Source organism: Marmota monax, unplaced genomic scaffold, assembly GCF_021218885.2.
Source record: "Marmota monax isolate L192 unplaced genomic scaffold, Marmota_monax_Labrador192_F-V1.1 WCK01_AAM20220418_F8-fsc00134, whole genome shotgun sequence".
Classification (NCBI taxonomy): domain Eukaryota; kingdom Metazoa; phylum Chordata; class Mammalia; order Rodentia; family Sciuridae; genus Marmota; species Marmota monax.
This window is the reverse complement of record NW_026692281.1, coordinates 2,935,056-2,944,635: the sequence shown is the minus strand read 5'-3', so window position 1 is coordinate 2,944,635 and position 9,580 is coordinate 2,935,056. Positions and strand designations below refer to the sequence as shown.

Here is a 9,580-nt window from a genome sequence, read left to right as displayed (position 1 = left end):
TACTCTTCTGATGGCACTTTGTTAAATCACTTGTCAGATTCTATAAAGTGACATAGCTCCTTGGGTGCATGCCTATCTGCCTTTCCCCTCTATCCCTCCATTTTATGTGGTGACTGAGGCTTAGACATGCTGTGTATGATTGTTCAAGGTCACAGAGTTAATGAGTTACAAATATGGGTCTATAACCCAGGGGCTATAACCTAAGGTCTAATACACAAGGACTCAGTTTTCTTTCTCCTCCAGCACTGAGTGACTAAATAAATATGTCTACAATGTGTATCCCTAGCATTGTCAGACTGCTTCCCTTGTCAATTCTCTTCCCTTCTCTCTCATTTCCCACCACAAGAATGACCATGGCAGAGAGCATCAAAAATTGGAGACTTCATTGAATTTTAGTTGCTTTAAGCAACAGCTTGGACAATAGTCTTAAAAGAAGAGGCCTCTTTGTGCTATTGTTGCAAACTTGACGCTTTCCAACATGCTCTATGTTTGTGGAATAGAGAGCAACTCCAAGGAACCTAGTAGGTGGAATGATTTGACTCCTAATGTTTTTTCATGTACCTGCTATGGGCTCAAAATAGATACCACTAATGACTCTTTTAGACATTATCTCCAGAAGATTCTTGTCAAAAAGTAGAGTACTGGGCTGGGGTTGTGTCTGAATGGTAGAGTGCTTGCCTAGCATGTGTGAGGCACTGGGTTTGATCCTCAGCACCACATAAAAATAAATAAAAGTAAAGGTATTTTAAAAAATTAGAGTACTTTAATTGATAGGGCAGAAAATGTGTAGGTAGCTGAACTTACCCAATATGGTGTGAGTTGGGAGGAGGGGGTCCCTTCCTAGCAAACTGCCCTCAGGACCATCCTGCTTCCGCCCAAGCTTTAGTCAGAAGCCAAAAAGAAACAGGAACCGAATCTTTCTAGAAACCAGATCTGGTGAAACTGGTCTCAAGGCCTAAGCCAATAAATTATTCTTGTAGAAGGAAATTTTTAGCAGAGTAGTGTGAATGCAAGTGAATCCTTATCCTAGGCTGTCCCCCAGAGCCTTAGGCTCTGTAACCACAGGAAGCTTACAGTGAGTAAAAAGGAATACAAATGGAAGGAATCATAAAGGAACCTGGGAATGTTTGAATTGGAAAGGACACCAAAACCATTTAGTTCAATCTCTAATGGTTAAATGGGAAAGAGCAGAGTTACGACTAGGGCCCAGGGATCCTGACTCCCAGGATGTGGTCTTTTCTTTTGAGCCTGAATTTATAAGATCATATAAATTGTATAATTTTTTCACTGGGGCTCAAGTACTGCCCGTGGCCCAACTTACACAGGGCAGACCAAAGATGTTGGTCTGGGTGGGCACTGCAATCATTGAAGGCTGCCCCCCAAATATCCTGAAAACATTGTAGGACTTTCCCTTCTTATCCTGTGTGTTATTAGAATTCATGATGGAGAGCACCGCATAATGGGAATCCATTGTCTTTCTGACAGTGAATTCAGACTTCCCAGGAATTGAAAATACAAGGCTCTAGAAAAATAACTCAAGTTTCTTCCTATGATCTTCATGTCCCTTACTCAGCCTGAAGGTCACACTTGAATTTAAGGAGTTGATACTATTTTTTTCTTTCTCCATGTCAACTACTTTCCTCTCCCTTTCATGTATCCAATGTGGGAAGAGTAAAAAAAGCTTAACATTTTGAGTCAGACCTTAATGTGGCTGGGTGTGGCTGAGGCAGCTGAGTTGCAAGTTCCAGTCCATCTTTGGCAAGTTTGAGACTAATCATGGCAACTCAGTGAGACTGTGTCTCAAAATAAAGGATAAAAGGCCTGGGAATATAGCTCAGTGGTAAAGCCCCTGAGAGTAAATAGTTTCCTAGAGCCCATATTACAATCCCTGGGAAGTTCCCATTCATGCCAGAAAGATAATGGATCCCCAGTATTGAGGAGAAAGAAAGAAAGATGAAAGAAAGAAAGAAACACTGAGTAGGAATTCTGCCTTCTCCATTATGTCCTAGTTTTGTTTGTTCAGTATATTTCCATGTGACTAGTATGATCACCTGTGAGTAAGGATAACAATATTATTATACCAGAGGGTTATCGAGTTAATGAGATAACATGTAATGCACATAATATGCGCTCTAGTAAATAAATGTAAATTCCCTTTTCTTTCCTTCTGTAAGTGGTCATAGCTGTGCCAGTAGGATCAGTTTTATAAGCATGTGACCTGTGCAGTTTCACAGAGCTCCATCTAAGAAGGAGACCACACTTTGCTTAATATTCTGCTTTCAACAAGCTGAATTCATAATGTTTTTACAAGGGGTCTATCATTTTCGATTTGTACTTGCTCTGCAAATTATGCAGTTGGTTCTATGTATCAAGAGGGAAGTTGGAAGTAAATGGAGTATTCCAGGAGCAGAAGACATTTTGACATAGTAAGAGACCACATGATTTGGAGTCTATAGAAATGGGATAAAATTCTAACTTTGCCACTAACTTGCTTTGTGATATTGGGACTTTTCTTTCATTCTTCATTGGCTAAATTTCTCAGTTTTGACAATGGGAATTTCATTAGATAATGTCACATCTCTGACAGGCCAGAAATCATTCAATTACTCTGGGAAAAACTCCCTGCCCTACAGGCAGAGACTAAGGACAACCAGTCACTTTCTGCTTTCCCTTTCTACAGCATGGACAGCTATTGTCTGTTGGAGGTTGGCAGAGAGTAGGTGGGGCATGGCAGCAGGGACTATTGCTGCAGTAGCAAGCCCTTTCACAATAGCCCTGTTTTGTCATTTTGCATCCAGATTTCCGTTGGCTAACCTCAGCCTTATCTTCCTCATTTCTATTTCCTCTTCAAGGCACCAAGAGCCCTTCAAAACACATGACCTTCCTGCTCACAACATAAAGACCAGTTCCCTCTGGCCTCTACAGTTTGGCTCAGCACCAGGGAACCTGTGTCCTCTCTGAGACCAAGGCACCACACCAGTGACAGGTATAGTATCCATTTGCTCCCTTCTTTAAATTCCCAAGTTGAGGCAGTGTTCATAGCAGCCAAAGGTAGCTTGGATATGCCCATCCCATTTTCCTTATTCCCATCAGGGATTTGGGGTGAAGGGTAAAACAGATAAAGTTTCTATTGATCTTCTATCCTGAAGTTTCCAGTGGTCGAGAGAAGGGGGTGTATTTTCTACAGAAGGATATTTAGGAGACAGTCATATGAAAGGCAAAAGTTCTCTGGAAATCTGACAGTTCTGGTTTTTCATTTACCCAATATTTATCTTTGGGCAAGTCCTTTCTCCAGCCCATGTTTCTTTTGCAAAAAGAGGAGGCTGAGAAAGGTTAAATGGATGCATCTTAAGACTTAGTTTTTATATCCCTTTTTTTGATAATTGCCATTCCTCAATTGATAAAAGAAATGGGAGAGATGCTTGAATATATACTACCAGGCAGGGTTAACACATCCAGGAGGAGAGCTGGTGGTGATCCATATAGTACTCTCTGAGAGTTATGACTCAAAGATGAAGGTCTCTTTTTCCTTTAGTCTTATATTTGATTACTAAAATTTTGGAATTAAACAGACCCATAGAGATTGGGTGTGTATAGAAGAAATTTAAATCCAGAGAGAGGAAGGAAGGAAGGGACTTTCCCAAGGTCACACAAAGAAACTGTAGCAGAGCTGAGACTGGATTCCCAAGCCAGGGCTCTTTCTGCTCTACCCTAGGAGAAATGAGACACCAAGAAGCAGGAGTTGCCTTGTAACTTACCCAGGTGGGCCTCCTTATACTGGATGCAGTTTGGATTTTTTTCCATAATTTTTATTGGTGCATTTTAGTTGTACATAAAGTGGGATTTGTTGTTACATATTTGGACATGCACACAATATAACAATAGAATTTGGCCATTGTCATTTCCAGTATTTCTCCTTTCCCTCCCGCCTTCCCCCTGCCCCCATGCCTTTGCTCTACTAATCTCCCTTCGATTTTCAAAAGATGTCCCCCAAATTTATTTTCATTTTTTTCTTTCTAGATTCCATGTATGAGAGAAAACACAGGACCTTTGACTTTCTGAACTTTGCTTAATTCATTTAGGCAGGGTCCTGCAGACTTCTTTTACTCCACTCCTTTTACAAATTCTTGGTTCACTCTGGGAATTCAGAATTCCTCAGAGCCTACCTACACTTTCTCTTTCAGGCTCATCTTTTCCAATCCCCTTCACCAAAATTGACCTCAATAATAGGGGCTTTGTGGAGCTCTCTAATGGAAAATTTTGCATTTCAGTGGGGACAAATGATGACACTTAAGATAGTATAAATGTACCAACAGATGAACTTTCAGAGTCCCTCCGTATCACCCCATGTAGGTATCCATCTCTTCTTTCTATGAGTCTGGCCAGTCTTTCTCAAGTGAACCTGCTTTTCTTACGAAAACTCAATTGGAGAAGCATGGACTAGAGCAGCAAGAGTAGAAATGAAACCAGTCTAATTCTAGCTCAGCCTCTTAATTTCTTCCATCAATGCTGAGATAATATTGTCCACAAACTGTTCAACTTCCTGTATACCAGGAATCATTAGCCCCTTTCACACTTTTCTTCCAGGTTTCCTGAGGTGAATGAAGTCAGAAGTGGCATTCAGGAAGCTGTGAATATCTCCAGATTATCCAGGTGTTCTCACTGCAGCTGGAACAGAATGGAAGTGATGACAGAAGAAAGATACCAGTCCATTTCTCTCCCCCTGCCACCCCAACTCAAATTCTGGTAATTAGCTTCCTTTGCTAGCTTCCATCCACAGCTCCAATGGCTGAGCCAAAGTCTGATCACATGTAAGAGGCTCTGAAAATCTCACCAAACACTTTCCAACAACCCTGTAAGGTAAGTTTTTTTTTTGGTCCCATTTCTAGAGAAGACAAATGAAGCCCAAAGAAAAACTTGCCCAAGCCACATTGGCTAATTGATGCTCAAGACATTAGAACCTAAGTTTGTCTGATTCTTTTCATGTGCCATATACAGTTACCATGACTGTGGTTGGGCTGAGAGCCACACTTCTGATTGGTTTAGGTTGAATTGGGTAGGTAGAGAAGGAAGTGTGGAGGTAGAAAAGACTGTTTAGATCCTTAGCTTTGAGGTCCCACCCACATATCAGTCTGGAGGGATGTGTCACCCTCTTACATTCCACTAAAATAGTTGTGGAAATATCACTGAGTACTTTCTTGTAGAAAAACTTCTTGGGGCAGTTTTTTTTTAATATTTATTTTTTAGTTGGACACAATAGTTTATTTTGTTTATTTTTATGTGGTGCTGAGGATTGAACCCAGGGCCTCAAACGTGCTAGGCAAGCGTTCTACCGCTGAGCCACAACCCCAGCCCTCTTGGGGCAGTTTTTCATTCCTGGTAATCTTTAGATGTTTGCCACTATTGATGCCAGTATTTAATACAGAACAGTTACTTTCTCATAGATCAACTGCCACTGCTGGGAAGGGCAAGAATTTGACACTGGTAATTTGGCATTTTTAGCAACAGGATCTTGGTTTTGCCAAGGGGATGCTCCAAGAGGTTCCAGGCCTGACTCTGCTCCTGGAAGCTTTCTTTCTTCCCTGGTAGCTCTGCGTTCAAGATCTCAGTGCCATATGGTGATCTCTACTGCCTTTTTTTGCTCTGTTGATGTGGCTCACCTCTTATCCAGAGGGATATATAAAGCAGGGAGGTAAAAGGACCAAGCAGGAAAGTTTGAGGGCACAAGAGTGTGATATAGGACATAACCCCTAACTGCAAGTAACTTATTGTATGACCTTTAGCAAGTCTCTTCCCCAAGATATCCCAGTTCTGTTAAAGCAATTGCTAATAGTTCTTGCTCTAATTCTGGTAGCAGAGCCACGGTTTGAACATTATACACACACACACACACACACACACACTAAGGACTTTACATGCATTATCTTAGGCCGTTCTTAAAGTTACTTTATGAGGTAGGTACTATACATATACATACTTTGTGACTGTGGAAAATAAGAGCTCAGATAGGAAAAATAATGTATCCATGATTGTTGAGCTAGTTAACATTAGAGAGGATTTGAGCCCATTTTTTGTTACTTTAAAAACTTTAATTTCCAATCTTAGAATAACTAATTCATACTTAACATAACAACTTTTACCAATAGAAACATTTTTCCTCACATTACTTGTGTTTGTAACCATTTTTAACCTCAAAGTCTGTGTGCATAAGCAAAACACTGTGAGAATACAGCTTGGGAGTATTGGGAAGAAGTGGGAGCAAGGACACTGACTAGGGGACCTGATCTTTTCCTCTAGTCAAGAAGGCAGAATGATGACCAAATTGTCTCCTTTCTGCTGTGTAGAGGAGCTCACTAAAGCTGGGGACACATAGAAATGTCAGATCTATAGTACTTAGACCAGAGGATCTCCCAGCTAAGCACTCAGGATCTCTTTTCTCGTTAGGAGTCTTCTACCTGTTTTGCTCACTTCTCTATTCTGATGTTGCAGCTGTTCCCTGAAGAGGGACCTCTGCAGTTTTCCTGAGGCTAAAGATGTGACTTCACTAGTGCTTTCTCTCTCTTTCCTTCCAGGGCCACATCCTCCAGGAAGATCTCTGTCACGTGGAAGCCCCTGGCCTGGCCTCCCGCAGTGCCACGCTCCGTGTATTTGACAAGCTGAGTTGGACACTCCGTGTGGTAGAGTGTCAGTTTGTCAAATACCCCAAGTGTGGCACATGCTTAGCAGCTCCACACCAGGGCAGATGGAATACAACATATTTGCTGCCAAGTGGATGTAAGAATGCTCATTAAACAACAAGGTCTCCTAATTTATTTTTTTGTAACTTTGAGGGAACCCAAGCAATGCATCTGAGGGTTTCAGGGGGAAAGTGCAGCATCTCTGGTAATTACAGCCCTGGTTTTCGTCTACACACCTCATGAGAATGCCTAGGAGCACACAATAGTCTTGAAAAGACATAAGGGATACAGGGATAGATGTGCTCTTTGATTTGTTATTCTCTTCTTTCTTCACATTCCCCTTCCAGAGTGTCACAGTCAGGACACCAGAATCAAATACTACAGGTTATATGAGAAAGCTGGGCATGGAAATCCACTCTTTTTATGTTCATTCTTGTCTTCTAAACACAGACTGGCTTTTCTACCTCTTCCTTTTTTCCTCAAACCTCTTCTTGAAACAACTTCTCCATTTCTCTTGGCCTAATTCTTTCCCATACTTCCTGGCCCCACCACAGTATAGTCTCCCCAGGGACTTTTGAAAGTCATCCCATGCTTACCCTTCTTCGCTTGCACAGCACTCCTTGCCTGAGTCCTGTTATATGCCCCAATATCTCATTCCACCCAATATAATCTTTTGGATCATGAGTAAACTTTTCCAAGGCTTACTCTTGAATTCCCCACTATATTTTGAGCTTCTAGAAGACAAGAATATATCTCCTTGGTTGTTGTCTCCCCTACCATAACCCCATATTTTGGTTACGGAAAATATTCAATAAATGTTTGCTGATTGATTGACTTTTTACTTAGTTGATTAGTTTTGGATATTTGTGCCAAGTGTCACCCAGGGTTCTATGAAAAAAACAAACAAACTATGGAAACCACAATTTTATACAGTATATGAGGGAATAGCCAACATGGAGAGCTTTTTCTTCCTGAGAAATGAAGCCAAAGACTGGAGGAAGGGGGAAAACAAAAGGGCAAATAAATTGTAGAATTACTTGAATATACAGATATGTGGTACTTTATTGAAGGATTTTTAAGAGTCCTTAATATTCTAATTTTGCTTTGGGAATCTCCAAGACAGAGATATGGAATGAGGGCTGGGGATATAGCTCAGTTGGTAGAGTGCTTGCCTTGCATGCATAAGGCCCTGGGTTCAATTCCCAGCACCGAGAGAGAGAGAGAGAGAGAGAGAGAGAGAGAGAGAGAGAGAATGAAGCCTTCCCTATGCCTACCTATCCACTGAAATTTTCTTGTTTATTTTTTTTTTTTGGTGGTCTTGGGGATTAAACCTAGGGTTTCATATATACTAGGCAAACATAGGCAAATATCCTGCTACTGAGCTACATCCCCAGTCTTCTTCTTCTTCTTCTTCTTCTTCTTATTATTATTATTATCATTATCATTATTTTAAATATTGAGACAAGATCTCACTGAGTTGCTGAGATTGGCCTAGAACTTGTGATCCTCCTGCCTCAGCCCCCCAAGTAGCTGGGGTTACAGGTATTTGCCACCAAACCCAGTTGTCCAGGGGAACTTTTATTCCCCATGGGATATCTCATGATATTCCATGATATTCTCCTGATACTTCATGTAACAAAAATTGAGGGGGCTGGGGTTATGGCTCAGTGTTAGTGTGCTTGCCTAGCATACATGAGGCACTGGGTTTGATTCTCAGCACCACATACAAATATAAAATAAAGGTCCATAAACAACTAAAAAAAAATTTAAAAATTGAGAAACTTCCCTAGACAAACTTCATACCTTCCTTCCCTTCTAGAGAGCCTTCTTTTCACTCTTCTACTTTCCCTGACCAGACAGCTACCTAAGATAGATCCCATATTGTAATACCTAGGAATCACTTACTGGCTTGTCATATATGGAAAAAGTTTTTAGTATGGGGGCAAATATGAACTCCAGAAGGTGCCTGCTGCAATAAATATATACTTCTAGAAATTTACCTGCCTAACTTGTGGTCTCTGTTCTACCACTGATGTATATGTGTAACTTTAGACAAGTCCCTTTTTTTCTCTGGCCCTCATTTCCTCATCTTTAATATGGGATTATTAGGATCAGTAATCTCCAAGTTCTTTAAGATGAAACTCTGATATATTCCTGAAGTTTCAAAATTCCTATGGGGTTGGGGAGGGGTTCCTGAATTTGTGATTCATTTTACCAGTGGAAATAGAGCAAAGATTGTCTTCTCAACCCCAGCAATTCCTTTCTCTTTAAGGTAGTAGAAAAAGATAATGGGTGTTTTCAAAGGCTGTGGGATCTGTACACTGAGCTGTTTCATGAAGGAAGCTGAGGTTTCCACTGGGTGGGGAGCCCTGTTTCAGAGGCTTATAAGTGTGATGGGGAAGAAGAATTTGCTCCTTTCACCAGCTATGTGAATCAAGTATCTAGGGATGAGGAAAACACTGAGGTTTTGACCATGGACTTGGCAGGTTGCATGGTGGTAAATGGGAGGCCACCTCCTTGTTCACTTTTGTGTACTATTTTGACTTCTGTAATCACCCCACAGGGGAAGCAGCTCTTGCTAAACCTGACCTGACCCTGGAACGAGAAGTAGCAATGTGACAGTTTCAAGAAGAGTAAAATGATTTTGACTTCACATGAAATTACATGGGGAAAAAGAAGCAGTGTAGATATGGCCCAGGACATGCTCTTACAGGAGAGCTTGATTTAAAGGTGCATACACAACACACACACACACACACACACATACACACACACACTTAGTCCCATTCCTGCTTGAGAAAGACTTCAATGCTTTTACCTCCACTCCACATTATAAGAAGGGGCCAGGAGCTACTGAAAATGACCCATGCAAAATATAAATACCCCCATATTTTAGGATTTAA

At 41.1% G+C, this 9,580-nt stretch overlaps 1 long non-coding RNA gene across 2 annotated transcripts; it reads left to right on the top strand.

Annotated features, from left to right (window-relative positions):
- Positions 1-2,842: 2,842 nt before the first annotated feature.
- Positions 2,843-7,511, top strand: LOC124090056 (uncharacterized). Of its 2 annotated transcripts, none has more exons than XR_006850938.2 (3): positions 2,843-2,986; positions 4,588-4,746; positions 6,573-7,511. It is a non-coding gene; the product is annotated as an uncharacterized LOC124090056 (long non-coding RNA). The 2 variants fall into 2 exon arrangements; XR_009226450.1 differs by having other exon boundaries at positions 4,588-4,860.
- Positions 7,512-9,580: the final 2,069 nt, after the last annotated feature.